This window comes from Cyanistes caeruleus, chromosome 15 (assembly GCF_971803275.1).
Source record: "Cyanistes caeruleus chromosome 15, bCyaCae1.hap1.1, whole genome shotgun sequence".
Taxonomy (NCBI): Eukaryota; Metazoa; Chordata; class Aves; order Passeriformes; family Paridae; genus Cyanistes; species Cyanistes caeruleus.
Window position 1 is genome coordinate 16,078,732 of NC_141715.1, and position 22,900 is coordinate 16,101,631.

The 22,900-nt window shown below is 53.5% G+C and overlaps 3 pseudogenes across 3 annotated transcripts; all 3 read left to right on the forward strand.

Moving 5' to 3' along the window:
* Nucleotides 1–628: 628 nt before the first annotated feature.
* On the forward strand, nt 629–7,655 carry LOC147650427 (protocadherin gamma-A5 pseudogene; annotated as a pseudogene). The gene has a single exon (XR_015276788.1). The product of XR_015276788.1 is annotated as a protocadherin gamma-A5 pseudogene (transcript).
* A 1,202-nt stretch (nt 7,656–8,857) lies between these two features.
* LOC147650428 (protocadherin gamma-B5 pseudogene) lies at nt 8,858–12,682 on the forward strand (annotated as a pseudogene). The gene has a single exon (XR_015276805.1). The product of XR_015276805.1 is annotated as a protocadherin gamma-B5 pseudogene (transcript).
* A 1,182-nt stretch (nt 12,683–13,864) lies between these two features.
* Nucleotides 13,865–22,053, forward strand: LOC147650429 (protocadherin gamma-A5 pseudogene; annotated as a pseudogene). The gene is made up of 2 exons (XR_015276800.1): nt 13,865–17,939; nt 18,321–22,053. The product of XR_015276800.1 is annotated as a protocadherin gamma-A5 pseudogene (transcript).
* The last annotated feature ends 847 nt before the right edge of the window (nt 22,054–22,900 follow it).

The following is a 22,900-nucleotide window of genomic DNA, read 5'->3' on the forward strand; positions in this document are numbered from 1 at the left end:
CCGTTCATTAAACTTTGTATTTATTCCGGTTTGATTTAGAAGGGAAACGAAAGTGGGAAGCTCCGTTGTCCATGCTGGGTGAAAAAAGCGATTGTTGCCCTTTTCTAGGGGGATTGCAGTAGTGGGACTGGATGGCTTCTTTTTATACATTCTGGCTGGCAGTTCGCTGTTTTGCCCTTCATGATGTTTGTTTTATATGCTCGTGATCGGCTTGAATGCTTTTTCTGTCAGAGATTTTCATTTTTCTATCCTTTTCTCACAGTGGTGTAGGGGGTCTCAGCAGAACTCGGGTATATCGGGAAAAAAAAATAGCTGAAATTCTGTTGGCTAGGATGGACATCTGAGATACGAAGGCATCACATATGGGGGAGATTGTCCAGGACATGGTTCAGACACTTGAATCAATCCCATTTGCATATTGATGATTAGCCAGCACAGTTTCAAGAGCATAATGGTACTTTAGTTCTATGGTTCTATAATTCCTTTCTTGGAAACACATCGTATCAGCGTGGTTACGAAATGCATAAATTAATCGTTTACTAATGAACTTCAATTCTTTACATGTTGATTTCAGAATAAAAGAAGCCTAGAATGAATTGATGAAACGTAAATCTCTGTTATTTAATGAAACACTATGTTTCTTTTAGGATGGGATGTGAAAGATTTGAAGTTCTGAAAGTTTTCTTTTAAGTGTTTTAGCTGCATCTTTCTGACAAAGAAAATTATTATTATTTTCAGTTATTCAGTGCTGTAACAATTAGGTCCCTGACTTGAAGACGCATGCAATTGCTCTCGTCCTGCTTGTGTAAATGAACCTGATAGCTGTGTTTATTCGGGATATGAAATCCTCCCGTTTCCCTCTGATAGCCTGTTGTTGAAGATGCTTTTGTACAAAAACCATAAGGCTAACCGTAAGCTACAGGGTAAAATACGAAAAATGTATTTGAATTTACATATAATGTCATTAGTAAGTGCTTCGATTCCCGTGCGGTTAAGGAACGGCGCTCACGGAATATCTCTGCCTTCCTCCCGATCGCGATGCCCTGGAGGGTCAAAGGCGAGATGGGCTGGAGAAAAGCGGAGGCAGGAGATCGGCGCGGGCCGGAAAGCGGCGTGTGGGTGGCGAGTGGTCCCTGTTTGTGGGCAGGCAGGGCGGGCAGCGCTCGGTGTCTGCAGTGCCGGGAGGAGGCTGCGGGCGCCGCTGTTGACCGAGAGGAGCGAGAGGAGGATCGGAGCGCTGCCGGCAGCCCCGCCCGCTGCGGCCAGGCTGGATGGCTGGATCGCTGGATCGGTGGTGGGTGGGCAGCCCGGGCGGCGGTGTGCGATCGTCCTGCCGGTGCGGATCCGTGCGGCGGAGAGGCGGCGGAGGCTGGGGCAGGGCCCGGGAGCGGAGAGGCCGGTGGGAAAGGTCAGCAAGCGCTGGGAGCTGAGCAGCAGCGGCAGCGGGGAGCTAAGTTGGCGGAGATGAGCTGGGCGGGGAGGCGCTGGGGCCGGCGGCAGCGAGCTGTGCTCTGGGCCGTCCTGCTGGCGGCGTGGGAGGCGGCGTGGGGGCAGCTGCGCTACTCGGTGCCCGAGGAGCTGCCCAAGGGCTCGTTCGTGGGCGACGTGGCCAAGGACCTGGGGCTGCAGCTGCCCGAGCTCAGCGACAGCGGCGCCTACATCCTGGACAAGGGTCGGACGCAGTATTTCGCATTGCACGGGAAGACGGGACATTTAGTGACGGCGGAGAGGATCGACAGAGAGCAGCTGTGCCGGCAGGTGGAGAAATGCGTTCTGCCCTGTGAGCTGATCGTGGAGGGGGAAATGAAGTTTTATGAAATAGAAGTAGAAATCAAGGACATAAATGATAATGCACCCAGCTTCCGAGAGGCAGAAATAGATCTCAGAATGAGCGAGACGACAGCCCCGGGGTCGCGGTTTCCCCTGCCAGACGCGCATGACCCGGACTGGGGCCGGAATTCCGTGCAGAGCTACGAGCTGAGCGGTGACGAGCACTTCTCGCTGGCCGTGCAGGCGGGCCCCGGCGGCGATCAGCGTCCCGAGCTGGTGCTGGCCAAGGCGCTGGACCGGGAGGAGGCGGCGTTTCACGAGCTGGTGCTGAGGGCGATGGACGGCGGCGATCCGGCACGGACGGGCACGGCTCGGATCCGTGTGACCGTGCTGGATGCGAACGACAACGCGCCCGTGTTCAGCCAGGCGGAGTACACGGTGCGTGTGCCCGAGGACGTGCCCGTGGGCTCTGTGCTCGTCACCGTCACGGCCACGGAAGCCGACGAGGGGCCGAACGGACAGGTGAAATACTCGATTCAGAAAACTACAGAGAGAGCCTCGCAGATTTTCCAACTGGACAGCCGCACGGGAGCAATCACCCTGTTGCAGAGCCTGGACTTCGAGGAAGGCAATTCCTACGAATTAGAGGTGCAGGCACATGACGGTGGAGGACTTTTCGACACTGCCAAAGTTTTGGTTACCGTGACAGATGTGAATGACAACGCCCCTGAACTCACAGTGTCCTCGTCGCTGAGCGAGATCTCTGAGGATGCGCCACCGGGGACCGTGGTGGCTCTGCTGCACGTGCAAGACCGGGACTCCGGGGCTAACGGCGAGGTTCGCTGCTCTCTTGACAGGGGCCTGCCTTTCCGACTGAAGAAGTCCCATAAGGATTATTACCGTGTGTTGACAGCGAGAGAGCTGGACCGAGAGCAGGTGTCGGAGTACAACGTGACGGTGCGGGCGGCCGACGGCGGGTCGCCGGCGCTGCAGAGCAGCGCGGTGCTGGCGCTGCGGGTGCTGGACGTGAACGACAACGCGCCGGTGTTCGCGGAGGAGCGGTACAGCGCGCGCGTGGTGGAGAACAACGCGGCGGGCGCGCTGGTGCTGTCGGTGCGCGCCACGGACGCGGACTGGGGGCAGAACGCGCGCGTGCGGTACCGGCTGGCGGAGGGGCGGGTGCGGGGCGCGGCGCTGTCGTCGTACGTGTCGGTGCAGGCGGAGACGGGCGCGCTGTACGCGCTGCGCTCGTTGGACTACGAGGAGGTGCGCGAGCTGCGGCTGTGGGTGCGTGCGGAGGACGGCGGCGCGCCGGCGCTGAGCAGCAACGTGTCGGTGGTGCTGGTGATCGTGGACGAGAACGACAACGCGCCGCAGGTGCTGTACCCGCCGCCGTCTCGGGCGGCGGGCTCGGTGGGCGCGTGGTCGGGCGTGGAGCTGGCGCCGCGCTGGTCGGAGCCCGGCGCGCTGGTGGCCAAGGTGGTGGCGGTGGACGCGGACGCGGGGCAGAACGCGTGGCTGTCGTACGAGCTGGCCAAGGCGACGGAGCCGGGGCTGTTCCGCGTGGGGCTGCACAGCGGCGAGGTGCGCACGGCGCGCTCGCCGCTGGCCCGCGACGCGGCGCGCCAGAGCCTGGTGGTGCTGGTGAAGGACCACGGGCGGCCGGCGCTGTCGGCCACGGCCACGCTGAGCGTGCTGCTGGCCGAGAGCGTGGCCGAGCTGCTGGCCGAGCTGGGCAGCGCGGCCGAGGCGGCGGCGCCGGGCGAGCCGGCCGGCAGCCTGACGCGCTGGCTCGTGCTGGCCGTGGCCGCCGTGTCGTGCCTCTTCCTCGCCTTTCTGCTGCTGCTGCTGGCGCTGCGCCTGCGCCGCTGGCGCCGCCAGCACCTGCTGCCGGCCCAGAGCGGCGCCTTGCGCGGCGTGCCCGTGTCGCACTTCGTGGGCATCGACGGCGTGCGCGCCTTCCTGCAGTCCTACTCGCACGACGTGTCGCTCACGGCCGACTCGCGCAAGAGCCAGCTGCGCTTCTCGGCCGCCAGCTGCTGCGACACCCTCCCGGCGCGGCCTCTGCCCGACGAGCCCGCGCCGCTGCTCGGGGACGAGGACCCTGCCGCCGCCCTGACCGCGGATCCCGCCGCTCCCTCGGTGAGTTGCTCTGGGCACGTTTTCTCCGACACTCCTGCTTCCTCCTGATGATCCCGTGTCCTTTTCCCCGCCCTCTTCTCTGCCTTGCCATGGAGATTTTGCTTCACAGCGAGGTCGAGTTTCCCTCGGTGACGTTCTCACGGCTGGTGCCCGTTGGTGTCGTTCTTTGGACATGAGGGCTGTCGTCAGCCTTGCAGTTAGTGGAGAAGGAAGGAGGGAGAAGGCTGCTGCTGGCAGGCTGCTCTTTGGGTCGTGATTTTGGGTATTTCTCAGGTTGGAGTTGTTTTCCCCCCATGTCCCCTGTGCTGTGTAGAATGAGTGTAGCTGTTAGTGTTAGATCTTCTGAAGTGATGTATGGCGTTCTGAGGAAATACATCTTTTTCTGAGGCTCATGTGTCTTCCCAAGAGCACATGTACTTGGATAGGCTGAATGTGTCTTTATCAACATGCTGATGGCTTTGTGTGGGACTTCTCTGAACGCTGGTCTCAAATTTTGTCATTCTCCATGATACATCGGTCATAAGCAAAAATCTTTTTGTCATCCATGGTTTGATCTTTATCCTCAACAGAAGATTGGTCCTGGCAAGAAGTGTTCCTTGATGTTGTTGGTGTGCCTGTTATGAAGACGAAGGATCCTTTTAGAAGTTGTGGCTCTTTGAAAAGGTTGTGGGTGTATGTGTGTGGAGGAGGAAATGCAGGAGGAAATGGCAGCATTGCTTTTTTTTTCTTGATTTTGAACGTCGAGCTGTGTTTAATGTAGCTGGATGAGCCCTGGCTATAAAATATTTGTCATGGCAAGAGAATTGTCTGGATGGGAAGGGAGAGATTTAATTTGCAGCAGGAGATAGAAGGTGGGCATAATTCCCCCTGTGCAGATATTCACTGAGTCCGTCTCTCTTGGAAGATTGCTCGGCTTTTCCTTTTAGAGCTATGAAGTCTCTTCCCAGCACTTGAGTGAGCAGGCAAATGTCGCTTCCATAGTGCAGAGGAGGAAAGATGGCTGTGTGAAATTGGTGGTGTGAAGAGAAATGGTGTGGGGAACTGGGCCTCCAGTGTCACGTGTTTTGGTGATGTGTGGGTGAAAGAAGCCCCTGGATGATGGGAAGGGTTGGAAATTGGAGTTGTGTGAGCTGTGCATGAATGTCTGCTGCAAGCCTGAAGGGAATGTTTTCCTCCATTCCCTGTCCACTTCATATCTCCAGCATGAACCAACGTGGGGTTTTTCCTGTGAATGTAATAGTCTTGAAGATCTGTGTAGCAGGTGGCTGGAGAACCCTGGGAGGTTCTTCCAAAGTATTTGCATCCCATCATAATTGTGTCACTGAAAAGCTTCACTTTGTGCTTATGGAAGATGCCGTATGGGAAGAGCAAGCAATGTCTTCAGTGCCTGTAAACAACGTTATTGATCATGTCCTGTGAGTTCCATAACCCAGAAGAGTGTTGTGAACTCTTCAATCCTGCAGGTGTCAACTTTCTGTTTCAGTCTTCTGATGATCTGAAGATGGTTCTTTTATGTTTAGAGGTGAAAAGAGAGAGACTTTCATAGGCAGGTTTCTGGAAAATGTCTCTGTTGGAAATGTTTTTCTTGTCCCGTGGCATGGGTGAGAAGTCATATGTTATCCATGGTAAGTGTCGCTATATTAGTAATGGCGAGAAGAACGACCCAGACTCTCTTGGGAGTCGAACAGAAGAATTTCTCTCTTGTTTATTACTTCAGATCGTTTTTATAGACTGATACATGAAAGTACAGAAAAGTAAAATTCTTATTGGTTTGTAAACTAACACATCACCATCATTGGTCAGTGGGGTACACCACCCCTCAACCTTCTCTGGCAAGAAAACAAGGAACAGTCAAACAGCACCTGCAAGGCTGCTATCTATCTCTGAGGATTTTTTTAATTCCTCCTTATGATTTCCCAGGCCACTTGCTCAGGCCAGACTGAGAAAGTTATGCGGCCTGCTATTCCACAGGCACTGTGCTCCTTGCTTCATAGTTAGCATCCATAGGTAAGGAGATCCTGTGTGAGCAACTTTCCTTTTGGTGGGGGCTGTGTAAATTCTGAAGATCTGTGATTACTGTGTGAGCTGTGAAGGGTTAGGGGTAGTGCTGGGGATGTAGTGTGTGAGGAGGTAGTGGAGGAGACATGGCATGTGTTGTGTTGATGCCCAGGGCTATTGCTGGCCTGATGGAAATGAGTCAGGAGGAGTCTTGTGTGATTTGATCTTGTGTGGTTTTGGCTCAAATGGCCCAGTTTGTGTTCCATATTTTCTTACATCAAGAGTGGTGTTCACGCATCTTGTGAGGAGTGCATGTGCTGCAGAATGGTGATGTCGGCTTTGAGGTGATGCTTGGATGGCTGGGTCTTTGCCAGAGCTGCTGAAAATTGATGGCCTATGTAACATTTTACACTTGTTCCAATAATTGTGAGGAGTGGAATGATCTCATTTGTGATGCTTGGGATCTGAGAAGCTGTGCACAAAATTTCCTTCTAATGATGTCTGCATTCAGTCTTTGCTTTCATGTTCTGTTTGGGCAGAGAGAAGAAGTCTGTCTATGCAGAGACAGGGCTGGTGCTGGAGTTCAGTGTGATATAGTTGCAAAAGAATGAATGAATGGTGTCAAGGTCTTTTTGTCCTAGTTGTTAGATGAGGCCCAGAGCTGTGGTTCCAAGGTTTTTCTTTCTCTTCCTAGGAAACGAATGTCTGGTGTCTGTGTAATGAGCTCCAGCGTGAGGCCTCCTGTGCATTCGTTACAATTGAGCTTCCTCTGTTGTGTATGTGGTACAGTTGAGACAATCTGAAATGTGAGGCCATGTTTGATCTGGTCTTTTCCCATTCTTGGTTGGTTGATCCAGTTTTTTGGAATGATTTGTCTGGGTAGATTTGGGTTGCTTCTTTTGATTGGTTGTATTTTTTTGTCAAGGAGTGACATTGATCCTCAACAAGAACTTGTTGTCTTCCAATGCTTCCTTGCCTTCATTCAAGGTCTGGGTTCTTCTGTGAGGTTGTTTTTTCTCATTTTGTTCTTTCTTGATTGTCTCTGCATATTGGTGTACTTACTAGTATCAACAACCTATCCATTTTATCAGTCTGTTGTGTGTTAGTATCTCTTGCTCTTGTTCAGAGGGAGTGGAAGGCAGGAGATATGAGAGTGACTTTGTGTTCTGTTACAGTTTGAAGAAATTGATGTTAATATGATTTAAGTGGGCTTTACATCTGTGTGGAACAGAACAGGTGATAATGACAGGGAGGATATTCCCTGGAAGCCAATGGTTTGATGAGCCATTCTCCATTGGATAACTGCTAATCTTTTAGTGTGGTTGTTTATCATTTGTGTGCTTTGGAATCCTTCAGTTCCTTCTCATACCGGTGGTGAGCAGAGAAATGTCCCTCCCTTCTGGCTGTGGCTGTAGTGCATTATCATCTCCTGATAAATGTGATAAAAGGGAGGAGATGGCCACAAGCAAAAGCTTCCAGTTGCATGGTGGAGAAGCAAAAGAAGAGAGGGGAGCTGTGAGTGTGAGGCCAGAGAAGAAGAGGGTCATTGCCTTGCTTGTCCCATGTCAGAGATCCCCCAAGGCTGTGCCTGATGGAGTAGGGTGTGCTTTGAGTTGCTTGTGTAGAGCAAGGGAGACCTACAAAGTGTTATTGCCTCTGTTAATTTCTATGTGTTTGTAACTCTTGCATTGCTTGTCATGAGCTGAAGCTCAGCGTGTCTGATCTTCTGTGGAAGGTCTCCTGTGTCCCAATTGTTGGAGTGCAGGTGCAGTTCCCTCCCACACCTGAGACGTTTAGAGGTGTAAAGAGGAAGGGTTTCCATAAGCACTCTTTTTACCAGAGCATGTAGTCATATGGCAGCAGACAAGTGTTTTTAACCAAGAGAAGGGAGCATTTGATTAGGGGAAATGTTTACAATGTGGGTTGTGAGAAAATGGAACGTATTGCTGAGAGATGTTTTGGATATGCCTCCAACGTTCAAGTCTTGAGGAAAATGTTTCTGCTCGTGTCAGAGGTGTGGATTATATTACCTTGAAAGAAAACTTTAAGTTGGAAACTGGAAACAGGTTTTGGTTCTATGAAGGACTCAGCGTTGCTTTGACCTTTTCAGTGTCAGGCGCTCAGATTTGGAGATGCAGGTTAAACAACTTTAATGAGTCAGAAATACAAGAATCAATGTTATTCTGCTATCACTGCATAGGGGTTGCTTACATTGTTTTAATCTGATCTGTACCACAGATTAATTCATCCCAGGTCATGAATGGACAATTCAAGATATGAGACAATGCTGTAGTAAACGTCTTGAAGGCTTCCCTGTATTATTATTTATTACTGCTGTAGATGCACCGTGATTTTATTAAGGGCAGCTGAATTCCGGTATTAAGTGATGAGCTATGAATATTTGATACTGAGTGTTCAATGAAAACAATTGTTTTGTGACTCAAAAGGATGGCTACAGATCACATCTGGGATAGAATGGCGTTGGAGTGGAAACAACTTGAATGAATAAGAAACAAAAGGGTTAATGTTATTCTTCTATCACAGCATAGGGGTTTCTTACATTGTATTAGACTGATCTATATCCCATATTACTTCATCCCAGGTCATGAAAGACAATTCCAGATATGGGAGAATAGTGCAGAAAACCTCTTGAAGTATTCCCTATATTATCTTTTATTGCTTCTATAAATGTGTCACGATTTTATGAAGGGCAGCTGAATTCCCGTATTTATATCTCTGCCATGAATATTTGTTTCTGAGTGTTCAATGAAAGCAATTGTTTTGCGAGTGAAAAGAATGGCCTAAGATGACATGGTGGATAGAATGGGGTTGTAGTGGACTGGAGCAGGAGCTTGTGTGCTTGGTGTTTGCAGCGGAGGAGCGAGGCCGGAGGCGGTGCAGGCGCTGAGGCCCGGCCCAAGGCGGGCCCCGTTGAGCGCGGCCATCGGGCGGCTGCAGTGGCGCGGCGGCGCCTCCGGGTGTCGCTGTTGGCCGCCGCCTCCCGGCGCTGGAGCCGCCGCCGCCGCCGCCGCAGCGTCCTGCCCCCGCAGGCTGCTCGCTCGGCCGGCGCCGGCCAGAGCGGCAGCGGCAGCGGCAGCAGCAGCGGCGGCGAGAGGCGGCTTTGGTGCGCCTTTGGTGTGTCGCTTGTCGGGGAGCAGCGGCGTGGTTGTGGGGCCGAGCGGGCCGACTTTGTTGCGGCGGCCCGTGCGCTGTGTGGCGAGAGCGGCTGGAAGGGAGGCAGGGCAGCGGCAGGAGGCAGGAGCTTGGCGAGCGGCGGCGGCGGCGGCGGCGGCGGCGGGCGAGAATGGCGGTGAGGCGGCGGCAGAGGCGCGGGCCGGGCGGCGGGCGAGCGCTGCTGGCCGCGGTGCTGCTGTGCGTGTGGTGGCGGGCGGCGGGCGAGCGGCTCCGCTACGCCATCCCCGAGGAGCTGGGCAGAGGCTCGCTCGTGGGGCCGCTGGCGCGGGACCTGGGGCTCAGCGCGGACGAGCTGCCGGCGCGCAAGCTGCGAGTGGCGTCCGCTGGCAAGAAGCAGCTGAAATACTTCACGGTGAATGAGGAGAACGGCAACCTGTACGTGAACGAGAGGCTGGACCGGGAGGAGATGTGCGGCGAGTCGGCGTCCTGCTCTGTCAGCTTCGAGGCGCTGTTGCAGAACCCGCTGAACGTTTTCCGAGTTGAAGTTGATATCGAGGATGTGAATGACAACACACCGCGGTTTCTGCAAAACAAATTTCTGCTGGAGATCAACGAGTTGACCTCTCCCGGTGCCCGGTTTTACTTGGGCATGGCAGAGGATCCGGACGTGGGCAGTAACTCGCTGCAGCTCTACGACCTGGAGGCCAACAGGTACTTCACAGTGGAGGTAAAAGACAGCCAAGACGGCAGCAAATCTGCGGAGCTGGTTCTGCGCCACTCACTTGACAGGGAGAGCGAGCCCAGCCTGCATCTGCTGCTGACGGCGCTGGATGGCGGAGACCCGCCCCGGACTGGCACCGCCCAGCTCTGGATCAACGTCACCGATGCAAATGACAACCCTCCCGTGTTCGCGCAGGATCGGTACCGGGTCAGCCTGCGAGAGGACACCGCTCCGGGTTTCACGGTGCTGAACGTCTCTGCCTCCGATGCTGACGCCGGCACAAATGCCCACATCACCTACGGCTTCGGGAAAATGCCAGCCAAGGTGCTTCAGAAATTCGCGGTGGATGCCCAGAGAGGGACGATCACGCTGCAGGAGGCGCTGGACTTCGAGGACACGCGCGCGTTCAGCCTGGCTGTGGAGGCGACGGACGGAGGGGGTTTGGTGGCACACTGCAAGGTGGAGGTGGAGGTGCTGGACGTGAATGACAACGCGCCCGAGATCACCATTCTATCCCTGTCCAGTCCCGTGCCCGAGGACGCACCGGTCGGAACCGTGGTGGCTTTGCTGAATGTGGACGATCCTGATTCGGGAGAGAACGGTCAGGTGTCGTGCGAGCTGTCGGGGGAGGCGGGGCTGTCGATGGTGGCGTCGTCGGGCGGCTCGTACAAGGTGGTGACGGCGAGCGCGCTGGACCGCGAGCAGGCGTCGGAGCAGCGCGTGACGGTGGTGGCCCGGGACCGGGGCAGGCCGTCGCTGTGGAGCAGCAGGGAGCTGGTGCTGGAGGTGTCGGACGTGAACGACAACGCGCCGGTGTTCGAGGAGGCGGCGTACAGCGCGTACGTGGCGGAGAACAACGCGGCGGGCGCGCTGGTGCTGCGCGTGCAGGCGCGGGACGCGGACGCGGGCGCCAACGGGCGCGTGAGCTACTGGCTGGCGGGCGGCAGCGCGGGCGCGGCGGGCGCGGCGCCGCTCGTGTCGGTGGAGGCGCGGAGCGGCGCGCTGTACGCGCAGCGCTCCTTCGACTACGAGCAGTGCCGCGAGTTCGCGGTGGCCGTGCGGGCGCAGGACGGCGGCGCGCCGGCGCGCAGCTCCACGGCCACGGTGCGCGTCTTCGTGCTGGACCGCAACGACAACGCGCCGCGGGTGCTCTGGCCGGCGCCGGCGGCAACGGGAGAGGCGGCGGCGGGAGGGGCGTCGTCTCCGTTCGAGGTGGTGCCGCGCTCGGCCGAGGCCGGCTACCTGGTGGCCAAGGTGGTGGCGGTGGACGCGGACGCGGGGCGCAACGCGTGGCTGTCGTACGAGCTGGTGCAGGCGTCGGAGCCGGCGCTGTTCCGCGTGGGGCTGCACAGCGGCGAGGTGCGCACGGCGCGCGCCGTGTCCGAGCGGGACGCGGCCAAGCAGCGTGTGGTGGCCGTGGTGAAGGACCACGGGCAGCCGGCGCTGTCGGCCACGGCCACGCTGCACGTGGTGCTGGCCGAGAGCTTGCAGGAGGCGCTGCCGGAGCTGAGCGAGCGGCCGGCGGGCGCCGAGGCTGCGGCGGCGGCGGCGGCCGAGCTGCAGTTCTACCTGGTGCTGGCGCTGGCGCTGCTGTCGGCGCTCTTGGTGCTGAGCGTGGCGCTGGCCGTGGTGGCGCGGCTGCGCCGGGCCGGGCCGCCCGCCGTGCTGCGCTGCCTGGGCGCGCAGCGCTTCTCGCTGGCCGGCGCCGCCTTCCCGGCCGACTTCTGCGAGGGCACCTTGCCCTACTCCTACAACCTGTGCGTGCCGCCGCTGGCCCGCGCCGTGCCCGAGGCCGCTTGGCCGCCGCCGCCGCCGGTGCTGGCGGTGCCCGTCCTGTCGGCGGAGGAGCTTCTGGACGGCGATTCCTGCGAGAAGCCGAGCCCGAGCAGTCACGTCGTCGTGGGAGAGCCGCCCGCCGATGCTGCTGCACTGCAGGTGCGTAAAGCGTGAGGTCTTTCTGGTTTCAGAACTTTCTGAAATGTTGTTCATGTCTTTCGGGTATTTTCTGCGTGCTGTCTGAGGGGTCTCTTCATTTGTGTTTCTGCGTAGTGGCGGAAGTTTTGCATTTTATTCACGGTAACAGATTCAGCTGACAGTCTTTGTTTATGGCTCTCCTTTCGGCTGGTGGCAGCGTTTCTCAGAGTTTCTCTGTGTTTCCTGAGATTAAAGTTTTTGGTTTTGTGGGTGGCACAGTCCTGTCTCCGTGATGGAGTGAATTAAGGAACGGGCCATGCCCCGTTCATGGAGAGCAGGAAGCACTTGGTTCTTCCTTGGTCACAGGTTCGGCTTCAGCCGCGATGTTTTGTCATTCGAACCTGAGCTGTTAAAAGTAGAATTTGTTCGCAGTATTGAATGCTGGTTGCTATTCTGTTTATGGAGAATTTCTCATTCTGCATGATGGAATGGTGGAGAAACGAGAAAAGCACTGACAGCGGGTCTTGGGACTTTCATTCTTCCTGATTGCTTTGTTTAGTAAGGATGTGCTTGGAACCCGTGTAGAGCTTTACACAAACCCGTTCGCTAAATTTTGCTTTTCCCGTGTGTGACTTAGAAAGGAAACGGATGTGGAAAGTTCCATATTCGTGAATGAAGTGAAAGTGAATAAAGAGATTGTCACCCATTTCTAGGAGGAATGCAGTAGTGGGAGTGGATGGCTTCTTTTTCTGCATCCTGGCTGGCAGTTCGCTCCGTTTTGCTCTTCCGAATCTTTAGTTCGTATACTCATGTGTGTATTGAATGATTTGTGTTTCAGAGATTTAGATTTTTCTATGCTCTTTTCACAAAGGTGTTGTGGGGTTTCAGTAGAACTCGAGGATATCGGGAATACCAAATTTCTGGAATGCTGTTTCCTAGGGTAAACATCTGTGATAGGGAGGGATGACAAATCAGGGAGATCGGCCAGAGAAAGGTTTGGGTACTTGAATCAAGGCCATTTGCATATTTATTCGTGGTCAGTTTCAAGAGCACAATGTTCCTGTTGTTCTATTGTTCTGTAATTCCTTACTTGAAAGCATATGATACCAACCTCATTAAGATATAATTATATGGAGAGTTTACTGACGAACTTTAATGCTTACACATTGATTTCAGAAAACAGGAAACCTAGACTGTCTTGGTGAAATACAAATCTGTATAAACAGAGGAAACACTAGCTTTATCATAGGAAGGGATACCAAATATGTGAAGTTCTTATATTTTCCTTGTAAGAAAATTTGCCAAATGTGCCAGTGAGGAAATGGCCACAAGTACAAGCTGCCAGCTGTATGGTGGAGAAGAAAAAGAAGAGAGGGGAGCTCTGTGTGTGAGGCTAGAGGAGAACTCGGTCGTTGCCTTGTTTGTCCCATGTCATAGATACACTTGTTTATTTGTCCCTGTTATTCAATGCTGTAACAGTGAGCTCCCTGATTGCAAGAGGAATGCAATTGCTCTCATCCCGCTTGTGTTAATGAACCTGACTACTGTGTTTATTCGGGATGCTGTATCCTCCAGTTTACTCTCTGAGATCCAGTGTTTGAAGATGCTTTTGAACAAAAAGGATAATACTATCAGTAAGGTACAGGGTAAAATATGGAAAATGTGTTTGAATTAACATTTAATGTCATTAGTAAGCGATTCCTTTCCCGTGCGATTCAAGAACCGCGCTCACGGAATATCTCTGCCTTCCTCCCGATCGCGATGCCCTGGAGGGTCAAAGGCGAGATGGGCTGGAGAAAAGCGGAGGCAGGAGATCGGCGCGGGCCGGAAAGCGGCGTGTGGGTGGCGAGTGGTCCCTGTTTGTAGGCAGGCAGGGCGGGCAGCGCTCGGTGTCTGCAGTGCCGGGAGGAGGCTGCGGGCGCCGCTGTTGACCGAGAGGAGCGAGAGGAGGATCGGAGCGCTGCCGGCAGCCCCGCCCGCTGCGGCCAGGCTGGATCGCGGGATCGCTGGATCGGTGGGTGGGCAGCCCGGGCGGCGGTGTGCGATCGTCCTGCCGGTGCGGATCCGTGCGGCGGAGAGGCGGCGGAGGCTGGGGCAGGGCCCGGGAGCGGAGAGGCCGGTGGGAAAGGTCAGCAAGCGCTGGGAGCTGAGCAGCAGCGGCAGCGGGGAGCTAAGTTGGCGGAGATGAGCTGGGCGGGGAGGCGCTGGGGCCGGCGGCAGCGAGCTGTGCTCTGGGCCGTCCTGCTGGCGGCGTGGGAGGCGGCGTGGGGGCAGCTGCGCTACTCGGTGCCCGAGGAGCTGCCCAAGGGCTCGTTCGTGGGCGACGTGGCCAAGGACCTGCGGCTGCAGCTGCCCGAGCTCAGAGATCGTGGTGTCCGCATTGTATCGGAAGGTCGCACGCAGTATTTCGCTGTTCACGGGAAGACGGGACATTTAGTGACGGCGGAGAGGATCGACAGAGAGCAGCTGTGCGAGCGTGTGCAGCAATGCGTGCTGCGCTGTGAGCTGATCGTGGAGGGGCAGATGCAGGTTTACCGAATCGAAGTGGACATCATGGACATCAATGACAATGTTCCCAGCTTTGGAGAAGCAGAAACAGAGCTCAGAATGATCGAGACCACAGCTCCGGGGTCGCGGTTTCCCCTGCCAGACGCGCATGACCCGGACTGGGGCCGGAATTCCGTGCAGAGCTACGAGCTGAGCGGTGACGAGCACTTCTCGCTGGCCGTGCAGGCGGGCCCCGGCGGCGATCAGCGTCCCGAGCTGGTGCTGGCCAAGGCGCTGGACCGGGAGGAGGCGGCGTTTCACGAGCTGCTGCTGAGGGCGATGGACGGCGGCGATCCGGCACGGACGGGCACGGCTCGGATCCGTGTGACCGTGGTGGATGCGAACGACAACGCGCCCGTGTTCAGCCAGGCGGAGTACACGGTGCGTGTGCCCGAGGACGCGCCCGTGGGCTCAGCCATCATTACCATCCCGGCCACGGACGCCGACGAGGGGCTGAACGGGGAAATTAAATACTCGTTTAAAAAAATCACAGAGAAGTCCTCGCAGAGTTTTCAGCTGGACAGCCACACTGGAGCGATCAGCCTCTCACGAAGCCTTGACTTCGAGAAAAGGGAGATGTACGAACTGGAGGTGCAGGCACATGATGGTGGAGGACTTTTTGACATGACAAAAGTCGTGGTCACCGTGACAGACGTCAATGATAATGTGCCAGAGATTTCCGTTCGGTCGGTCCTGAGCGAGATCTCTGAGGATGCGCCATCGGGAACTGTGGTTGCTCTGCTGCACGTCAGGGACAAGGACTCGGGGGCTAATGGCGAGGTTCGCTGCACTCTCGATGGGGGCGTCCCCTTCAGACTGGAGAAGTCATTCGATAATTACTACCGCGTGTTGACAGCGAAAGGGCTGGACCGAGAGCAGGCGTCGGAGTACAACGTGACGGTGCGGGCGGCCGACGGCGGGTCGCCGGCGCTGCAGAGCAGCGCGGTGCTGGCGCTGCGGGTGCTGGACGTGAACGACAACGCGCCGGTGTTCGCGGAGGAGCGGTACAGCGCGCGCGTGGTGGAGAACAACGCGGCGGGCGCGCTGGTGCTGTCGGTGCGCGCCACGGACGCGGACTGGGGGCAGAACGCGCGCGTGCGGTACCGGCTGGCGGAGGGGCGGGTGCGGGGCGCGGCGCTGTCGTCGTACGTGTCGGTGCAGGCGGAGACGGGCGCGCTGTACGCGCTGCGCTCGTTGGACTACGAGGAGGTGCGCGAGCTGCGGCTGTGGGTGCGTGCGGAGGACGGCGGCGCGCCGGCGCTGAGCAGCAACGTGTCGGTGGTGCTGGTGATCGTGGACGAGAACGACAACGCGCCGCAGGTGCTGTACCCGCCGCCGTCTCGGGCGGCGGGCTCGGTGGGCGCGTGGTCGGGCGTGGAGCTGGCGCCGCGCTGGTCGGAGCCCGGCGCGCTGGTGGCCAAGGTGGTGGCGGTGGACGCGGACGCGGGGCAGAACGCGTGGCTGTCGTACGAGCTGGCCAAGGCGACGGAGCCGGGGCTGTTCCGCGTGGGGCTGCACAGCGGCGAGGTGCGCACGGCGCGCTCGCCGCTGGCCCGCGACGCGGCGCGCCAGAGCCTGGTGGTGCTGGTGAAGGACCACGGGCGGCCGGCGCTGTCGGCCACGGCCACGCTGAGCGTGCTGCTGGCCGAGAGCGTGGCCGAGCTGCTGGCCGAGCTGGGCAGCGCGGCCGAGGCGGCGGCGCCGGGCGAGCCGGCCGGCAGCCTGACGCGCTGGCTCGTGCTGGCCGTGGCCGCCGTGTCGTGCCTCTTCCTCGCCTTCCTGCTGCTGCTGCTGGCGCTGCGCCTGCGCCGCTGGCGCCGCCAGCACCTGCTGCCGGCCCAGAGCGGCGCCTTGCGCGGCGTGCCCGTGTCGCACTTCGTGGGCATCGACGGCGTGCGCGCCTTCCTGCAGTCCTACTCGCACGACGTGTCGCTCACGGCCGACTCGCGCAAGAGCCAGCTGCGCTTCTCGGCCGCCAGCTGCTGCGACACCCTCCCGGCGCGGCCTCTGCCCGACGAGCCCGCGCCGCTGCTCGGGGACGAGGACCCTGCCGCCGCCCTGACCGCGGATCCCGCCGCTCCCTCGGTGAGTTGCTCTGGGCACGTTTTCTCCGACACTCCTGCTTCCTCCTGATGCTCCCGCGTCCTTTCCCCGCCCTGTTCTCTGCCTTGCCTTGGAGATTTTGCTTTACAGCGAGGTCGAGTTTCCCTCGGTGACGTTCTTACGGCTGGAGCCCGTTGGTGTCGTTCTTTGGACATGGGGTGTGTCGTCAGCCTTGCAGTTAGTGGAGAAGGAAGGAGGGAGAAGGCTGCTGCTGGCAGGCTGCTCTTTGGGTCGTGATTTTGGGTATTTCTCAGGTTGGAGGTGTTTTCCCCCCATGTCCCCTGTGCTGTGTAGAATGAGTGTTGCTGTTAGTGTTAGATCTTCTGAAGTGATGTATGGCGTTCTGAGGAAATACATCTTTTTCTGAGGCTCATGTGTCTTCCCAAGAGCACATGTACTTGGATCGGCTGAATGTGTCTTTATCAACATGCTGATGGCTTTGTGTGGAACTTCTCTGAACGTTGGTCTCAAATTTTGTCATTCTCCATGATACATCGGTCATCAGCAAAAATATTTTTGTCATTCATGCTTTGATCTTTATCCTCAACAGAAGATTGGTCCTGGCAAGAAGTGTTCCTTGATGTTGTTGGTGTGCCTGTTATGAAGATGAAGGATCCTCTTAGAAGTTGTGGCTCTTTGAAAAGGCTGTGGGTGTATGTGTGTAGAGGAGGAAATGCAGGAGGAAATGGCAAGAACTGCTTTGTTTCTTTCTTGTTCCTGAAGGCTCAGATTGAACTGGATGAGTCCTGGCTATAAAATATTTGTCATGGCAAGAGAATTGGCTGGATGGGAAGGGAGAGATTTAATTTGCAGCAGGAGATAGAAGGTGGGCATAATTCCCCCTGTGCAGATATTCACTGACTCTGAGTCTCTCTTGGAAGATTGCTCGGCTTTTCCTTTTAGAGCTATGAAGTCTCTTCCCAGCACTTGAGTGAGCAGGCAAATGTCGCTTCCATAGTGCAGAGGTGGAAAGATGGCTGTGTGAAATTGGTGGTGTGAAGAGAAATGGTGTGGGGAACTGGGCCTCCAGTGTCACGTGTTTTGGTGATGTGTGGGTGAAAGAAGGCCATGGATGATGGGAAGGGTTGGAAATTGGAGTTGTGTGAGCAGTGCATGAATGTCTGCTGCAAGCCTGAAGGGAATGTTTTCCTCCATTGCCTGCCCAGTTCCTGTCTCCAGAATGAACCAACGCTGGGTTTTTCCTGTGAATGTAATAGCGTAGAAGATCTGTTTAGCAGGTGGATGGAGACCCCTGGGAGGTTCTTCCAAAGTATTTGCATCCCATCATAATTGTGTCACTGAAAAGCTTCACTTTGTGCTTATGGAAGATGCCGTATGGGAAGATTAAGCAATGTCTTCAGTGCCTGTAAACAACGTTATTGATCATGTCCTGTGAGTTCCATAACCCAGAAGAGTGGTGTGAGCTCTTCAATCCTGTCCTTGCTCTTCAATCCTTTCTGTCTCAGACTTCTGATGATCTGAAGATGGTTCTTTCATGTTTAGAGGTGAAAAGAGAGAGACTTTCATAGTCAGGTTTCTGGAAAAATGTCTCTGTAAGAAATGATTTTCCTGTCCTGTGGCATGGGTGAGAAGTCATATGTTATCCATAGTAAGTGTCAGTCTATTGGGAACGGCGAGAAGAACGACCCAGACTCTCTTGGGATTTGAACAGGAGAATTTCTCTCTGGTTTATTACTTCAGATCTTTTTATAGACTGATACGTGAAAGTACAGAAAAGTAAAACTCTTATTGGTTTGTAAACTAACACATCATCATCATTGGTCAGTGGGGTACACCACCCCTCAACCTTCTCTGGCAAGAAAACAAGGAACAGTCAAACAGTACCTGCAAGGCCGCTTTCTATCTCTGAGGGTTGTTTTAATTCCTCCTTATGATTTCCCAGGCCACTTGCTCAGGCCAGACTGAGAAAGTTATGCGGCCTGCTATTCCACAGGCACTGTGCTCCTTGCTTCATAGTTAGCATCCGTAGGTAAGGAGATCCTGTTGGAGCCAGTTTCCTTTTGGTGGAGTCTGTGTCAATTCTGAAGATCTGTGATAAGCATGTGAGCTGTGAAGGGTTAGGGGGGAGTGCTGGGGATGTGGTGTGTGAGGAGGTAGTGGAGGAGACATGGCATGTGTTGTGTTGATGCCCAGGGCTATTGCTAGCCTGAAGGAAATGAGTAAGGAGGAGTCTCATGATTTGATCTTGTGTGGTTTGGACTCAAATGGGCGCAGGTTGTGTTCCATATTCTGTTGCATCAAGAGTGGTGTTCACACATCTTGTGAGGAGTGCATGCGCTGCAGAATGGTGATGTTGGCTTTGAGGTGATGCTTGGATGGCTGGGTCTTTGCCAGAGCTGCTGAAAATTGATGGCCTCTGTAACATTTTACACTTGTTCCAATAATTGTGAGGAGTGGAATGACCTCATTTGTGATGCTTGGGATTTGGGATGCTGTACACACAAATTTTCCTCTGACGATACCTTTGTTCTATCTTTCCTTTCATGTTCTCTTTTAGCAGAGAGAAGAAGTCTGTCTATGCAGAGACAGGGCCGGTGCTGGAGTTCACTGTGATATAGTTCCAAATGAATGAATGAATGGTGTCAAGGTCTGTTTGTCCTTGTAGTTAGCTGAGGCCCGTAGCTGTGGTTCCAAGCTTTTTCTTTCTCTTCCTATTCAAGGAAATGAGTGTCTGCTGTCTGTGTAGTGATCTCCTGTGTGAGGCCTCCTGTGTATTAGTTACAATCAAGTTTCCTGTGTTGTGTATGTGGTACAGTTGAGACAATCTGAAATGTGAGGCCTTGATGGATACTCTGCTGGTGTTTTTCCGTTCTTGGCTGTGTTGATTAACATTTTTGGCTGATTTGTTTGGTTTGGGTTGAGTTTGGTTGGGTTGGCTTTGTTTGGGTTGATTGTTTTCTTCTTATTGCTTTTTATTTTGTCAAGGAATAAACTTGATCTTCATTGTGCCTGGCAATCCTTCAGCCTCTACACCATAAAATTATCCTGTAGGGAGAGTGTCTGTCATCCATACCTTGAAGCTATGAATGTAAACATAGAATCACAGAAACACAGAGCTGTAGAATGGTTTGTGTTGAAAAGGATCCTCAAGATCATCTCCTTCCAACTCCTCTGCCATGGGCAGGGACATCTTCCAGCAGAGCAGCTTCTTCAGAGCCCCACCCAGCTGGACACTGAATATTACATTTATGAAATACAACTTCAAAAATATTCATTTCCCCAAGGTGGTGTTTTCTCTGTATGGAACTTTATATATAGAGCCACAATTCCTGTCTGGAACAATAATTAATTGTATGTGAAACCTCCATTATCCATCTGTTTCTCTAAGCAACAATGTGATCTTCAGTTTCTTCAGAGTTCTAATTGCACTTTCATTTGGGCCCTTCTTTGCAGAAAGGCTGCAATTCATTTTCACAATTCTGTTCAGTACTTTGAAATTTAAAACAGTCGTTTATCTGCACATCCTTACTTCAGCGACCCAGGAAAGAACAGTTAGTGGGGAATAGGAAGAATAGGAAGCAGAAGCAATTAGAGAATCTGTTGTAATTTTCAGAAGATTTAACTTGAGAGAGAGACTGAAGAGAAGCTGTTTAAAATGCTGGTTTCATATTTGTGCAAGGTGGGCAGGCCATGCAGTAGTAGAAGTTCGCTGAAGTGATGATTAATTCCTCAAATGAAGCACCCTAACCTCTGTCCAGTGAAATTCTTTAGGGCCACACTTGCAGATTGAAACCTCAGTGAATTCCAGGTACTCTCAGGTGTGAATTTTAGGGTGTGAAATAAAGGCTTTAATGACTTCACTGTGATCATCTCTGACAACTTGTTGTCTTCTAATACTTCCTAGGCTTAAAGAATTAAAGTTTCGTGGTTTTTTGTATGTTTTGTTTTTCCTTGATTTATCTTGTATGTGGGCCTACTTAAAATTATCAATGACCCATCTCTTTGTACTGACCTCTGGGTTGCAACCATCTCCTTCTCTTGTTCATTGGGTGTGGAAGGCAGGAGATATGAGAGGGATTTTGTGTTCTGTTACTGTTGGGAGTAATAAATGAAAATATGGCTTAAGTCATTTTAATACACCTTTCATCTGTGTGCAACAGAGCATGTGATAAGGACAGGGAGGAGATTCCCTGGAAGCCAATGGTTTGATGAGCCATTCTCCATTGGATGACCGCTAATCTTTTAGTGTGGCTGTTTATCATTTGTGTGCTTTGGAATCCTTCAGTTCCTTCTCATACCGATGGTGAGCAGAGAAATGTCCCTCCCTTCTGGCTGTGGCTGTAGTGCATTATCATCTCCTGATAAATGTGCCCAGGGAGGAGATGGCCACAAGCAAAAGCTTCCAGTTGCGTGGCTGGGAAGGAAAAGAAGAGAGGGGAGCTGTGAGTGTGAGGCCAGAGAAGAAGTGGGTCATTGCCCTGCTTGTCCCATGTCAGAGATCCCCCAAGGCTGTGTCTGATGGAGTAGGGTGTGCTTTGAGTTGCTTGTGTAGAGCAAGGGAGACCTACAAAGTGTTATTGCCTCTGTTAATTTCTATGTGTTTGTAACTCTTGCATTGCTTGTTGTCATGAGCTGAAGCTCAGCGTGTCTGATCTTCTGTGGAAGGTCTCCTGTGTCCCAATTGTCTGAGTGCAGGTGCAGTTCCCTCCCACACCTGAGACGTTTAGAGGTGTAAAGAGGAAGGGTTTCCTAAGCACATGTGTGCTCAGCCAGGAACACTTTGTCTGTAGTGTAATGATGCAGAATCCTCTCTGCTGCAGTCGTCCAAGTGCAGAGCGGCCACCCAGCCCAGCCAAGACTTTCTGGGACAGAGCAGGAGCCAGTGGGAGAACGTGTGCAGTGTCCCCCACATCATCACGCAGAGGAACTTGCTGGGCAATGATCTGGAGGCTGTTAAATGGCTGAGGAAGAGGCTGGAGAGTCGTGGCTGAAGAGTTATAGGCAGTGGCTCAATGTGCAGGTGGAAAGCAATAACCGGTGCTGTCCCTCAAGTTTCCTTAGTGGGACCAGTCCTGCTGAGTGGCTTCATGGACAATGGGATTGAGTGAACGTTCAGCAAATTTGCAGCTGACAGCAACTGGAGTTGATTGACGAGAGGGCAGAGATGCCAGCGTGGGACAGGCTGGAGAAGTGGCCCCATGCAAACATCCTGAAGTTGAAGAGGGCCAAGTGGCGGGTGCTGCACGTGGGTTAGGGCAATCCCCAGTTTACACAGAGAGTAGGGGACAGGGGAGAGGTGTGCAGAGAAGTCCTTTGGGTTCTTGGTGGGTGATAGGATGGGAGATGAGCTGCCAGTGGGCACCTGCTGCTGCAATGGTGTCCTGCACTGCATGACAAGTACTCTGCCCAGCAGCAGGTCGGAGCAGGTCCTTCCTCCACTCCCAAATCTTTTTGTGAGACCGTAGAGTGCATGCAGATCTTTGTCCAATATCCCAAGTGGCCATGGTGGAGTGTCGAGAAGGATGATGGAAGTGGTCTGAGGGTTGGAACATGTCAGCTGTGCAGAAGAACTGAAAGAGCTTAGGTGTTGTAGCATGGAGAAAAGATCCCTGTGTGTAGACTTTTGTCAGTGTTCTTTTGGGGTTTTTTGCTGTTCCAATTTACAAATGAGGTCATAGGAAATATTGGCAGAGTTCTTTTTTACCAGGGACATTTGTCTTCGGGCTGTAGACAAGAGTTTTAAGAAAAAGAAGAGAGGTTTAGATTAGGAGAAATATTTGCACTGTGGTTTGTGAGGAAATGGAACATACAGCCCAGAGAAGATTTGGATATGCCTCCAACCGTTCAAGTCTAGCAGATGACGTTCCTGGTCATGACAAAGGTGTGGCTGAAATGACCTTTAAAAAACTTGTTCATGTTGATAACTGGAAACAATGTTCAGCTCTATGAAGTATTCAGCTTTTCTTTGCACTTTGCATTGTCAAGTACTCGGATATGGAGATGAAATGACTTTAATGAGTCAGAAAGAAAAAAAAATATTATTCTTCTATGTTGACATAGAAATGGCTTTCAGTGCTTTAAGTTGATTTATATCGCAGATTAATTCATCCCAGATACAGAAGGAAAAATCAAGATACATGAAGATATTCAAAAAAGCTCTTGAAATCTTCCCTATTATATCATTTATTGCTGCTGTAGCTACGCTATGATTTAATTAACAACCACTGAATTCCATTCTTACCTGCTCTGCCATGAACATTTCGTACTGAGTGTTCAATGAAAACAATTGTTTTGCGACTCAAAAGAATGCCCTACAATCACATCTGGGATAGAATGGCCTTGGAGTGGAAACAGCTTGAATGAATCAGAAAGAAAAGACTAAATGACATTCTGCTGTCATTGCATAGGGGTTGCTTACATTGTTTTAGGCTGATCTATATCCCAAATTACTTCATCCCAGGTCACAAAGAACATTTCGAGATATGGGACAATATTGCAGAAAAGCTCTTGAAACTTGTATTATCGTTTATTGCCACTATAAATGCGTTACGATTTTATGAAGGGCAGCTGAATTATTTTATTTCTATCTCTGCCATGAATATTTGTTTC